This window comes from Miniopterus schreibersii (genome assembly GCF_964146895.1).
Source record: "Miniopterus schreibersii genome assembly, chromosome: 11".
Lineage (NCBI taxonomy): Eukaryota > Metazoa > Chordata > Mammalia > Chiroptera > Miniopteridae > Miniopterus > Miniopterus schreibersii.
In genome coordinates, this window is record NC_138111.1 from 44,281,428 (window position 1) to 44,294,459 (window position 13,032).

Consider the following 13,032-nt stretch of genomic DNA (forward strand, 5'->3'; position numbering starts at 1 on the left):
CACCACTCCTAATGAATGAAAACACTGTGACAATCTGTTTTCTTTTATATAACTATGACAGTCATGGAAAGAAGCCAAAGTTGAACAAACAGAGGAAATATGAACTGAATATAAAGCAGTAGTGGCCAAATATCCTCAATTGGATGATTTCTACTTTTTCTGTATGGCCCACTCAATGTCTTAGACAAACATTTCCAACTCACCTCCCAAATGAATGGCTCCATCAATCATCAAGGACAGGATATAAAGAAGGGCAAACTTTTTGTGAAGTTTTTTTTTTTCTTTTATCATTTTAGAAAATCAAAAATATTTAATTTTCAAGTCAAGCACTCACTGTGCCTTTTGCAAAGTTGACTATGTGTGTCCATATGCTGAAGGACATCAAAAATTACTAACAATATAAAATTTGGAGTGTTGTCTTCATTCCTACCAATTCTCTATTTTATTAAGAATTCTATCAGTCTATCACATTTAATACTGCCATGCCATCTAGTCCTCAGAAGCACTCCTAGGTCTTGTTCTTGCTCTTCCCTTCACTACAGTTCCCAAGAATGGACAAACATATCATTTAAGTTTTTTTTATAGATAATAGGAAATGAACCCTGATATCAGACCAGTTGTGAGATTTTTTTTTACATTGAAAAAATTGCAATGCCTTTTCTGTTTTGTCCATTTAGAAGAATTCAACTGTATTACCAGTTGGCTTATTGATTTATTGGTTGATTGTGGGCAAGAATCATTTAATGTCTCTATGCTTTGCCAGATTATAGTAGCCATCTAGTCTCTACTCATTGATAAAATAGTGTTTTCTGAGCACTCTGAACCCTGCAGAAGAAAGCACTTATTCAGTACCAACCAAAAAGGGGGAAAAAAAGGCAAGACAAATACTTTGTATTGACAATTGGTTAAAAATGAGGAATTATCCAACATGACTGGAAATATGAGTCACTAAGACCATGGTCCAAGTGACAAATGTCTGCAGATTTGCAGACTGTGCCCATTTCCAAGTTTTTAAAAAATAAAGGAGTCATTTTTGGCAGCAAGATCACACACAAGGAGAAATTATCATCAAAAATCTGGATAAAACACTACTAGGTACTTAGCATTAGACTAGATCATTAATAAGGTTAAGTTTGTGAGAAGTAAAAATAATTAAAACACTGAAAACTTAATTATCAGACACCCATTCCTGCCTGTCAGATTGAATATTTGTTTTATTTTTTATAAACTGTACTCCTGTTTTAAATAGCTTTAGGTTGAAAGTAAAAACAAAACTGTACTTAAATTTTATTACTAAAAAAGTGGCAGCCAGAAAGTAAAGTGATTAATACCATAAAGGGAAACCAATAGGTCAAAGGCATGTGAGCTGAAAAAAAACAGACTCAAGACAAAAATAAAATAAATTGAATGTGAAAATATGCCTAATGTTTTCACATTAATCATGCCAACAGATTTGTCAAGCATTAGATACCAGGCTTTTTTTTAAAATATGTCTTTATTGATTTCAGAGAGAGGAAAAAGAGGGAGAAAGGGAGAAACATCAATGATGAGAGTCATTGATCAGTTGCCTCCTGCACATCCCCCCCTGGGGATCAAGCCCACAACCTGGGCGTGTGCTCTACAGGGAATCGAACCACAATCTCCTGGTTCATAGGTGGATGTTCAGCCGCTGAGCCAGGCTAGCTGGGCTAGATAATAGAATTTAAAAATCAATTTTAGTCTATTTATATTATAATATTTTATATACTTTTTAGCTAGGCCATATGATCATGTATAATTCTAAGTCCACTTGGTAACAAAAAAGGAATAAACTGCTAACTTTTAAGAAAGACACATCCTCATTGAGTCAGAGTGAAAAGGGCACTCAACTAGAAGTCAGGATACCTGAGTTCTACTGGAAAATATCTTCCCTGGACTTACAGTTTTCATCCACAAAATGAGGAAGTTGGTGATAATCATTACAGTCTAGAAATTCTATTCTTCCAGATAATTATCTGGAGGATAATCATTATCCCTTTGAGTTAATTATTCCATTCTTCTTTATCTAAGGAAGATTATAAAAAATGCCCATTTACTATGATCAAGGATAAATATGTAGCTTTTATACCCATGGCACTAAAATCAAGGAAATTGGATAGACATGGAAGCAAAAATACTATCTACCCACTCCATCAATGCAAGAGCTGGTAGGAGGCTCTCATGCCAGCAACGTGCTGAAAGACAACACTTACCTTAAAAAGATGGGTATTAGGATTCAATTTTCCTACACTTCGCCAAAAAGTAAAATCACAAGTAATCAGTATCAAAACCTATCTGGTAGGAGGATTCCATCAGAAGAGCACCCTTCTATTTAAAGACTTAATCAAGTACTCCAGTAGCATTAATTTCTCCTCTGTCCTCCATCCAACTACTCTACCCCAGGGTATGAACAGAAAAAAAGAAGAAAAAGAAAAAAAAGCAAGGAAAGAATCTTACGTATTGATGCATTTAGATTTTTAATGCCCCACTGGTCCAAACAGTAAAAATATTCATTCATACAGCAGTCAACATGAGTTAATAAATCTTCCCTTTTTGACCACTGTCAAACTCCTGAAAACAGTGGTATAAATTAAGTCAGAGAAAAAAAAAGGGAAACTAAGGCACAAAACCATTTGATAATTTCACTGGTTTTCTGGGAAACCTGTGACTTGAATCAAAATACAAAAAGCATGTCTCTGTCTTCCAACCAAGGCTCTAGGCACTGTTTCTCATGGATTAAAAGATTAAACAAACAAAAAGCAATGTTAACTCACCCATTGAAGAAAATTCCAAAAACACGAGCTCTGTAATGCCTATTTACAGCCAAAAGCCCTTTCTTAGTAAATATCATTAATAAACTCATCTAGAGTCATAATTCATCTGATGAGCCAGTTAATTATTAATTTTCATACATCATTTCATTTCCTTAGGCTACATTTAGCCTTTGTTACATTTTCCATTCCTTATGCCACAAGCATTTCTTACCCTGCATAGAAAACCTGATAATCAGGCACAAAATACTGGTCAGCAAACGAACTGCACCTGAGCTGACTTCTTATATATATGTCTAAGCCATTTAAAGTAGAGTTTTTACTGATTCTTTTTATTTTTTTCCCTTTGGGCTAATGATTGTGTAATTTCATTAACATTGCCGTTTCAACATCGCTGCCTTGATCATTAATAGGCCCATGCTATTCCCACGGGCTTCTCTTGTTACAGTTTAGAAGAATATAGAAATGAAAAGCCTATTGATAGATAATATAAGTTATTCTCATGCACGGCTGCCGTGTGAAGCACATTTTGCAATTCAATCAAGGACAGATAAAGCTGAATGTTCTTAGATACCAGGAGTTCATTTTAATAAGCAGAATGTACCTTGTCCTAACACAGGTGACTGACTCCTCAGAAAAGACTGTATAAACAAAAACCAATCGTGTAAGTCATTTTATTGGCAACAATATAAACACAGCTATATTAGATGTCACCAATAAATCAAAATTATTCTTGTCTGCAATTTTAACAAGAGGAAAGTGTAAACATGAGCCTGTGAAGCTGGAGGATATTATAGAGGAAACGCATTGGATGTGTACAATATCTTTTCTCTAAATTGAAAGAGAGGGTGCTATATTATAGCAAAGTAACCCATGACAAACTATAGTTGATCGTTTCTGTGGTTTCACAACTTTATTCGATGAAACCGACAGATTCAGTCTTCAGAACAGAAGTTACACAGAAATAGGGCTGGGATAATTCCACATTATTGGGGTGTGCAGCAAAAACTTAGGGAGGTTACACCTGATAACTAGTACACATAGACCATATAGACATCTGGACATTCCCAAGGTCTAATGTTGGTGATTCTAAAACTATTAACATGTTTATTTTGAATAGTAAGATGTACAGACATTGCTCAAGCAACATAATTACTAATAAGCTAAAATCAAAAAGAGAAAGGACTTTTTCTAAAGCAGGCTCAGCTCTGAGTTATACCAATTTAAAATGTGCAAAAAAATTAGTGTTCCCTTCAGAGATTCAAGACCATTCTTTCAAAGACCACTTGAAAAGATAATATAATGAACATTACAGATCCCACCCAACAGAAGCCCTGACCTTGTTTACAATCTGTGGATTCCAACCCTTAGCTATCTAATTAGGGATACATACACTTTAACTTTTTAAAAATTTTATATTTCATAAAACTTTCTCAAAAATGAAAATAATATTCCCTAAATTTATAGAGTAAAATATCTGGCAGTGTCCTTTTAAATTAGTAGCTATGTTATTCAAAATACAGTTAGTAAATATGGACAGGACACAGAGGTAAGGAAAGGCAGGAGGGGAAAGGGGGACAGAAAGAATGGGCGAGGAGCAGAGGGGAAGAGAAGGGGGAAAGGAATGACCAAGGCCAGCGCAGGAATTAGTCTCTAGTCAGTCAATTCTAACTTAAAAATCAGAAGCAGGACTGAGAACCTCACACACAACGCTAATAATTCTGGAATTCTAGAAGAAATTCAGAACTTTCAGGAAAATACTGCTGTAGGGCCACATTAAAAGTTCAGTAACCCCTCTTAGACTCCACTTTCCACACTTCAGTACATCTATGCGACTCTCATATCCCCCAAGCTCACTCAGTGTCACTACTTTTAGTAGTAATTACCTACAAGCATTTCACTTACTTTGCCTCAGTCATTAACTCATCAATGAGTACAGAAAGTTCTAGAAAACTGTGGCCTTACCAAAAATAACAAGGGAGAGGGGGATTTCCCTGGTCAACTGTAAGAAATCACACATAATGAAAATGTCTTAGAACCAAAAATATTTTTAAGACAAACGCAGATAGGCCCTGGCTGTGTAATGCAGCTGGTTGGGTCATCGACCCCACACGCCAAGGTTGCGGGTTCGGCTCCCCGGTCAGGTAACATACAAGAATCAACCTACGAAATGTCCAAGTTGAATATGGACCACAAGTTCCTAGATCTATGTTTAACAAAGTATTCTCTCTAAAGTAATGTTTTTCAAAATTGTTGCAATCTATCGGTGGGTCCTGAAATGAATTATTCAATGGTGAAAGGATTTATTAATTAAATAGGACTGGAATAAAATACAAGCTATCAATGTGAATCAAATGTATTCATTTTTAATATTACTGTTTTACTTCGCTTATTGGTGGGCATACCTATATGCAGATTGTGCAATACAGTCAAAAAGGCATAAAAGCCAGTTATACAAGCATTTGGAGAATGCCTGCCCAGGTTCCTATCGAGAACAGCTGCTGATATAGACATAGTTGAACAGCCAAAGTAAAACAAATACCAAAATATAGCTGTAATGAAGAAAAGCCCTAAATGTTTGACATTTTTAGCTTTCTGAAAAATAAGGTTTAAATAATATAAGGCCACACTCCTACCACTGTTATCTTTCCCTTTGCCTTTTACATAGTATACATGTCAGTTGTGTTCTATGAATATTACTTAATCAACTGAACAACAGAATCAAGATCAAAATGACTGACAATTTCAGATCTTCCCCGCTGCAGAGGACAGAGGACTCTTCCTGGAATAAAACTTCTCTTACAATGCTACAGGGGGAAAAGTTTAAATTAGCACATAACTGCCTTTAAGAACTGAGTTTTCAAAAATGTGTTCTCAATATGAGTTAACCATCAGATACTATGAAGAGGAATTTGAAATGGAAAAATGAACACATTCCCTATGATGTCACTGCTGAATTAATTACCTGAATTGCAAAGAGTGAACACCACATGGCCATGGTTTGAGACACAAAGGCTTCTTTAGAAATATAAAAGAAAAGTAACTGGCTGGAGGTTTTTCTTTAAAAATAAGTAAGTAAACCCATCCTCACACAAGGAGATACATAGGTAGCAAAATATGGCAAATGAAAAGCACACTCTTTGTCATTTAGTTTGTATAAATAACTACTCAGCCCATGTGAATAGCTATTTGCAAAGCTAAAAATTACAATCCTCTCAAAAGGCTAATAAACAGCTACCTAGGAAAGATTCTAAAAATAAATTGAATTTATCACTCATTAAAGCAAATATCCAAGTATAATAAAGTATCCCTATCATATGTGTAACTGAGTGATTTCTTTCCTTTAGTGTAATTGGTTATTGCTAAAAAGTGACCAATGTAACTATTTTTAGCTATTGGTATACAGAAGTTTTATACAAGTTAAATAGTGTTCAGTGACATCACTGAAGAAGTATGAATGTCCACAACAATGACTAGGCCCTTAACCAACATGACAACGTATTTATTAAAAAAAAAAAAAAAAAAAAAAAAAAAACCCTACATGAATGACTCAGTCAAGTTACAGACAGAAGTGGAATCTATTGGTCATGCTGGAAAGGTTGGGAAAACATTAATCCATTTCTTCACACACAAGAATAACAAGAATTCATATGCAGCCCTGGCATCTGCTTAGCTTCTTGTGTACAGTACTCAGCAGGCCTAGAAATGAAACTTCATAGGTCTGTCTCAGAACTTCAGGAACAACTGATAAACAGAAAGTCTGATCCCTTTATCAAGGAGCCTGGGTCAGGGTCTGACTTGATGCTGTAACTCTTTCTGCCCACCTGCAGTTAGGCAAGACTTACTGTACCTGAGGGAATGTGTCATTGTTCCTGTCCTTGGCCTTGAAGAGATCACATCAGACAAAAATGGTCCCACCAGCTTTCTTCATTTCAAGTCTGCTCTCAACTACTTAGCGCCTTCTTGATTCCAGTTTTACAGACAAATTCCCTGATTTTGTTCCCAAAGTGAAACATGGTTGGATCTTTATTTCTGTTCATCCTACAATTGTCTTAGAGTCCACCTAAGTGGTCTTTCCCCCCACTTTTGCCCTCTTTTTACCCCAAATCTAGATCCTTACCCTCTATACCCACACCAAATACTCACCTTAGGCCTGGCTTCCCCGATCCTCTCTTAATCTGTCTTAATATGTCTCTGATCTGTAAAATGGTGAGAATTGCACTATTGTACCTAATTCATAGCACTACATACTATTTTTTTTAATGTATCTTTATTGATTTCAGAGAGAGGAAGGGAGAAAGAGTGAGAGAGTTGAAACATCAATGATTAGAGAGTCGTCATTGATCAGCTGCGAGCCCACAACCCGGGCATGTGCCCTGACCAGGAATCGACCCTCGATCTCCTGGATCCTAGGTTGATGCTCAACCACTGAGCCACGCCCTGCCGGGCTACCTGCTATTAAATGACATAATACATGTGACTTGCTTGGCACAGTGCCTGCATAGAAGGACCCAATACATGTTAACTGTTTTACTCTACATACCTCTCTTAACATTCATAACTTTCTACATAGCCTTATAGTTACTTGCCTGTGTTTTATCTTCCTGTCTAAATTCTAAATTCATTAAGGCTTTAGTGCTATGTGTAATTTATCTTTGAACATTCACCAACTGATATATATACATAGATTGTTTTATATTATACCTACCTATTTATATTTTTCACACTACATGTTAACATACATATAGATTTTTCATACTACATTTATATGTTCACATATTTATTTTATACTATACTGAAAAGATTACATAGATAAAATATGTAAATATCTATTTATATCTCTGTATTCTATATTTACCCTTTATTGCCTGAACACAGGATAAGTAAGGGATGACCACACAATCATGAATCCTGTGCTCTGTGTCTTGTGGAATCAGTTTAACTACAGTTGCGTATTTCCTAGTCTATTCCTCCTAAGCTATTCCTTTCCCTGTCAGGAAAGAGCTGCATAAAAACTCTATTCCGCTCTTCCGAGCATGTGCATTACTCTTGCTTTTGCTTTGGCATACTCATGAACAATGAAAAATCCTAGCTAAAAGCCACAAAACCAATATCATTTCACTACTGAGACCACGGACTTCTTTTGCCGTGGGGGCTGTCAGTCCTAACAGAGGCACTGCCAGATGCACTTTGGGTTGTCATGGTGGAAGCTGCTCCTCGGCATTGTCCTTGCTCACCCTAAGCTGGCTACACACTATATGTTTCACTCATGTTATATATACATAGACTGTTCAGTCTCCCTAATCAGACCATCATTAGTACAGAAAATAGGACTTCTGTTTCATTAGTGTCCAAATTACCCGACCTACTAAAAGGTTGTTATGTCAGAGAAAGAAGCCAGACCCAAGAATGCATGCTGAGTTGTCCCGTTTACATAAGGCATTTTAAAAACAGGTAAAATTAATATACCTGTTAGAAGTTAAGGCAGTGGTTACTCTGGGAGGAACACTGTGACTGAAAGGAACTAATAAAAACATTTCTGGGTGTTGGTAATGTTCTATTTCCTGACCTGGATGCTAGTTACTTAGTTGTGTTCAGCTTGTGAAAATTCATCAAGCTCAAGATATACGTGCTTTTCTGTATCGATATTTTATTTTACTTCAATAAAAAAAAACCTGGGTTTTGTGTCAATTCTGTCTGAAGTAAATGGGAAACTAGGAAAACTTGGAACTTGGGCATCTTTTAACCAAACTTCATTTTAGTGTCATTTTAAAGACTTTGTTATATGTCTCAACCTCCTGGGATGAAGAAGGAGCACACTTTTGTTGCACAGATTTCCTGTGTGCCATTTATTTATTTTTTAATTTTATTTTCAGTCCTGATTGAGTTGATCAGCCAATCAAACTTGTGAAAAGTTAGAGTTAAGTCCTGTATGTCTACCTTCGTTATAATACCCTCTACATAAAAGTATTCCAGAAACACAGAAATTGACTTCACCAGGAAAGAGAATGTGCCCATGGTGCCACTTTCTGAATTATCTCCTTCAAGAGGCTCTTCTTGTATATTATGAAAGAATTATAAATTAACATTCCAGAGATCAATAACTACAAGATGAGAGGGACAACAGTGGAAAGAATGTCCTCAGATTTAATTTACTAGCAGGAAAGAACACTCGGAGAAAAAAGACTGAGAACACTGAGCTTGCTTCTAAAACGACCGAAAGACCACTTGCTGCCACATAAATGAAGGCGGGGCTGGTACAAAACATTTATTTGCTATTATTTAACCTCCCACCCTGACTATTTTTGGCCCAATAGGAATTGCACCCACTAGGTGGATCCTGGAGTCCATCCAAAAAAAAAAAAAAAGTTTGCTTTTCCTATTTAAAATAAGGATCATTCCTCCCAAGTAACCCCACGGACCCCAGGTATTCCATCACTTAGAAAATGATTACTATTAAGAAACTTGGCTTTAATCAGGGGTCAAAGGAAAGATGCTCCCTCAAAAGCACCAATCAGATCTAACTACTCATACTCAAGGATTGCTGAGTCCTCTGAGCAACAAAGAAAAGGGATTCAAATACCAAGAGGCATTTTGAAAGTAACTGGAAAAGAAATGGCCCCCACTCTTCCTTTCAAAGGTAGTGTTAGGGCAAATCGGGGTGCACAGACAATTAGTGAGAACATGTAACAACTGCCATGCATTTAAAAGCAATCCTTACACTTCAGCTTGTTCCCCGTTGCCAAAAGAGCACGATTTCACACACTCCTGTCTCTAAGAGGGTTCAAACTTCCCCCCAGCAACCTTCACTGCAGCCTTTTTCTGCAATCCTTGCAGGCTGCACCTGTTTCACAGGTCACCCCTGGAAGCAAACCTGGCGAGGGGAGGGGAGGGCAGGGCAGGGAGATTTAAAGTCACACGAATCACTTTTATACCAGAAAAAGTTTTCCAGGTTAGTGTAAAAAGGGAGGTCTAGTGGGGAACGCGACAGAAGGGGAAACAGACGTCTGGCTAACACCCAAGGCAGAAATCATGATTCATCAAGGCTTTCAGAGGGGACAGGAGACTGCATTTGTCTCGAGTTCACCTTCAGGCCAATAAAACGCTTCGAACTGAGACTGGGAAATTTTAGTGTTTGTCCTGTGTCTGTGACAACTGGCTGCCAGGCCTTGGGCAAAACCCCGCAAAGTCTCTGGGTCTCGGTTTCCCCAACAGCTGGTGGTCGCCGAGCAAGGTCCCATCTAGCTCCCGCAGTCTACGCGGGACTGGAGCCTTTCCGTGCCCACCGCCTGGAGGGAACTGGCCCACTGGGGGGAGCTGCAGGACACCCCTCTCCTCACGAACTCCCGGGCCCACGGGCCCAAAGTCTGGGAGATGCTGGGTCCTGAAGTAGGTGGGGAGAGGGCTCCGAGCCCTCCCGTCTGTAGTAGGGGGCAGCGATCGCGCGGCCAGTCCCTATGGACGCTGCACCCCGATTTCGGAAGTACCCCCCACACCTCCACCCCCTGCCCCCGGTTTAGATGCTCCGGGGATGAGGGCCGACGTATTCTGGGAAACCTGGGGGGAAGTGGGGGCTGGTAGGAACGCAGAGCAGAGGTGCGGGGGCCTCTCTTCCAGGAGGAGAGCTGGAGAGGTCCGGAGAGGTACCGGGGACCTGCCAGGCGAGGGAGGGGCTCGTGGGGCAGGGCAGGAGAAGGGCAGCCCTTCTCGGGTCCCGATCCCCCTAGCTTGGCCCTCGAGGGTCCGAGGCCCGCACCCCCGGCTCTCAGGCTCTGAGCGAGGGGCGTGTCCGGGAGCGGAGGCGACGCGGCCCGGCGCGGGCGCGGGGCGCGCGGTTGAGACCGGTCAGTCCCCGGCCGCCTCGGCCCCAGACCCTCCCCCCGGTCCGCCAGCGAGCTCAGCAGGACAACACAAACGCGTGCCGGCTTCCTGTTGTGCAACCCAGGCCCGAGCGAGTCGGGACCGAAAGGGCGCCGCCGCCGGCCCGGCGCGGGGAAGCCCGCGCGCGGGGACCCGCAGACCGGCCGGCGCGGAGCCGGGCCCGGGGCGAGCCGCGCGCCCCTCCCGCCCGCCCGCCGCTCCCGCGCCCTCGGGGCTCCTTTCACTTCTCGCCTCCCAGCCACCCCCAGCGAGTCCAGGGCGCGACCCGAGAAGCCGGCAACGACCTTTCCCAAAGTGTCTCCCTCCGGGTACCTAATTGAATCATCCATAGGATGACAAATCTGTCAGGGCCAAGTTTTCCAGACACTGGGTGACTTGTCAGCTCCAGTGAGTAACTTGGAAGTGTCGCTGGGGGCAAGGTGTGTGTCTCGGAGGGCGCCGGCTGCTCACTCAGGCTTTCCAGAGAGCAGCTCCGCCGACTTCAAAACACACACACAGGGTCATTTACAGGGGCCGGAGCCATGCGCGGGACAAAGTCCCTGAAACTGAGACATTTTCCAAACAGTGCTGACATTTCGTCGGGCCCCATAAAAATGTAAACGCGAGGTGACGAAGCCGGTGGGGAGCGCGCGCGTCTGGCTGTGCCGGCGCTTTCTGCGGCGCGGGCGGCCGCAGCTGTGACCGCGAGGACGTGGGTCGCCCGACCGTCCCCGCGACGAGCTAACGTGCCTCCGACCCAAGGACCTCCCGCAGCCACGGGAATATCGGCTTGAGCGAGACACAACCGCCTTCGTGGAGCCCCACAAACACGTGGAACTGGAAGAGACACCTACAGCCCCGTGTGCGCGCGGGAGAGACCTCCCGTCACGCCATCAGTTCCCACTTTTCTTAAGTTTCCCCTCGGCGAGGACTCCTGGGTGGCGTGCGCAGCCATGCCCGTGCGTCCTGCAGCTCGCCCTGACTCGGTAGCCCCTCTCGCCCCTGAGGTTTAAAAGAAAGAAAAAAAAAAGTCAAAAACTCTTCCCTAATTAGAGAAACTTTAAGACCTTGTTGATTCCCTTTCCGTTCTCTACACTGGACACTCTTGGGTAACTGACAAGAAGAGCACAGCTTGGTTCCTCATCGATTCCTAGCTATCTCAGTAAACAGATCTTTCAGAGGCTCTGGGGGTGGGGGGAGCGTATCCCGACCCCGCGCGAACGCCCCCAGCTCGGCGTGGAACCCTGTTTCCAATCCTAGTTTGTGTCTGAGCGTAACTCCCCCACACTCTCCAGCGGCCGGTTTCTTCCTGTCTCTCGCCCGCGAGCAAAGTTCCTATGGCATCCACTTACCAGGTAACCGGGATTTCCACAACAAAGCCGGTGCGCGGGTCCCTTCCCCCGGCCAGCCTGCGCGGGTGACAGCCGGCGGGCAGCCGGCGACGGCGAGGAGACACTTGGGGCTCCAGCCCTTCAGCGCGCTCCACGGGCTCTGCCTCCTTCTGAAATGAAAACTCCCATCCAAGCCCGGGGACGGAGCGCGGAAACCCGGCCCAAGTGCCCCGTGTGCGCGCGCGTGTGCGAGGGCAGCCGCGGCGGGGGGAGGGGGAGGCAGAAGGGGGGTGGCCGGACCCTCGGCATCAGCTCATTCTCCCCCCCCCGCACGCACACACACACACACGCCCCCACACACACACGCAAAGAGTGTTTTTAAAAAGTTGAGTTTCGACTTTGTGCCTCGCCTGTCCTGCTCATCCTCGCCCTGGGCCGGGGGATGCGTCTGGGGGCGGCCCGGGGTACTGGCTAATGGGTTTCGGCGGGCTCCGTCGGGGAAGTGCCGGTGCGAGCCTGGACGGCCGCGGGCAGGCGGGGAGGGGCGGCGCCGGTGCCCGTGCGCGCCGCGCTCTGGGCCGCCCGGGCGGCGCAGTGTGGACGCGGCCGCGGGGAGAGGGGAAGGGGGAGGGCGGGAGGCGGCCCTGCGAGGCGTGTGGATGTTAGTGCGGCTGGAGGGCCGGCCCGCAGCCAGCCGCTTCCTGCGTGCGAGCGCCCGCGGGGCGGGGAGGGGGGGCGGGCTCCCTGGTCACCCCGCTAGCCAATTCCGAGGCCCAGCTCGTGTCTCGCTCTCGACGCGCTCGCACACACACTCCCAACCGTGCGCCAAGGGCCCGGGAGCTCCAGAGCCTGGCGACAGCGGCCCGGAGACACTTTGCCGCCTTCTGGGCCTTATTTGTTGAACTGGATTTTTTTTTTCTTTAACGTGAAAAAAAAGTCAGCCTTGAGACAGGATTTGATGCCCAATCTTAAAAAAAGAAGAAAAACAAGAGAAAATGAAAACCCGGTAATAAAGAGTAGAGAGTAAAAACGAAGACGTTAAAAATGGCAAA

The 13,032-nt window shown here is 43.5% G+C and overlaps 1 protein-coding gene across 3 annotated transcripts in view; it reads right to left on the minus strand.

Moving 5' to 3' along the window:
* The window catches only part of GLIS3 (GLIS family zinc finger 3), a 408,840-nt gene extending 396,336 nt beyond the window's left edge, over positions 1–12,504 (minus strand). For 2 of the 3 annotated variants that reach the window (XM_081150561.1, XM_081150560.1), the window contains exon 1: positions 12,002–12,504. The gene's annotated coding sequence lies outside the window, so the exon portion shown is untranslated. The remainder of the gene's footprint in view (positions 1–12,001) is intronic. The other variant, XM_081150562.1, reaches the window with a different exon arrangement.
* Between the last annotated feature and the right edge of the window lie 528 nt (positions 12,505–13,032).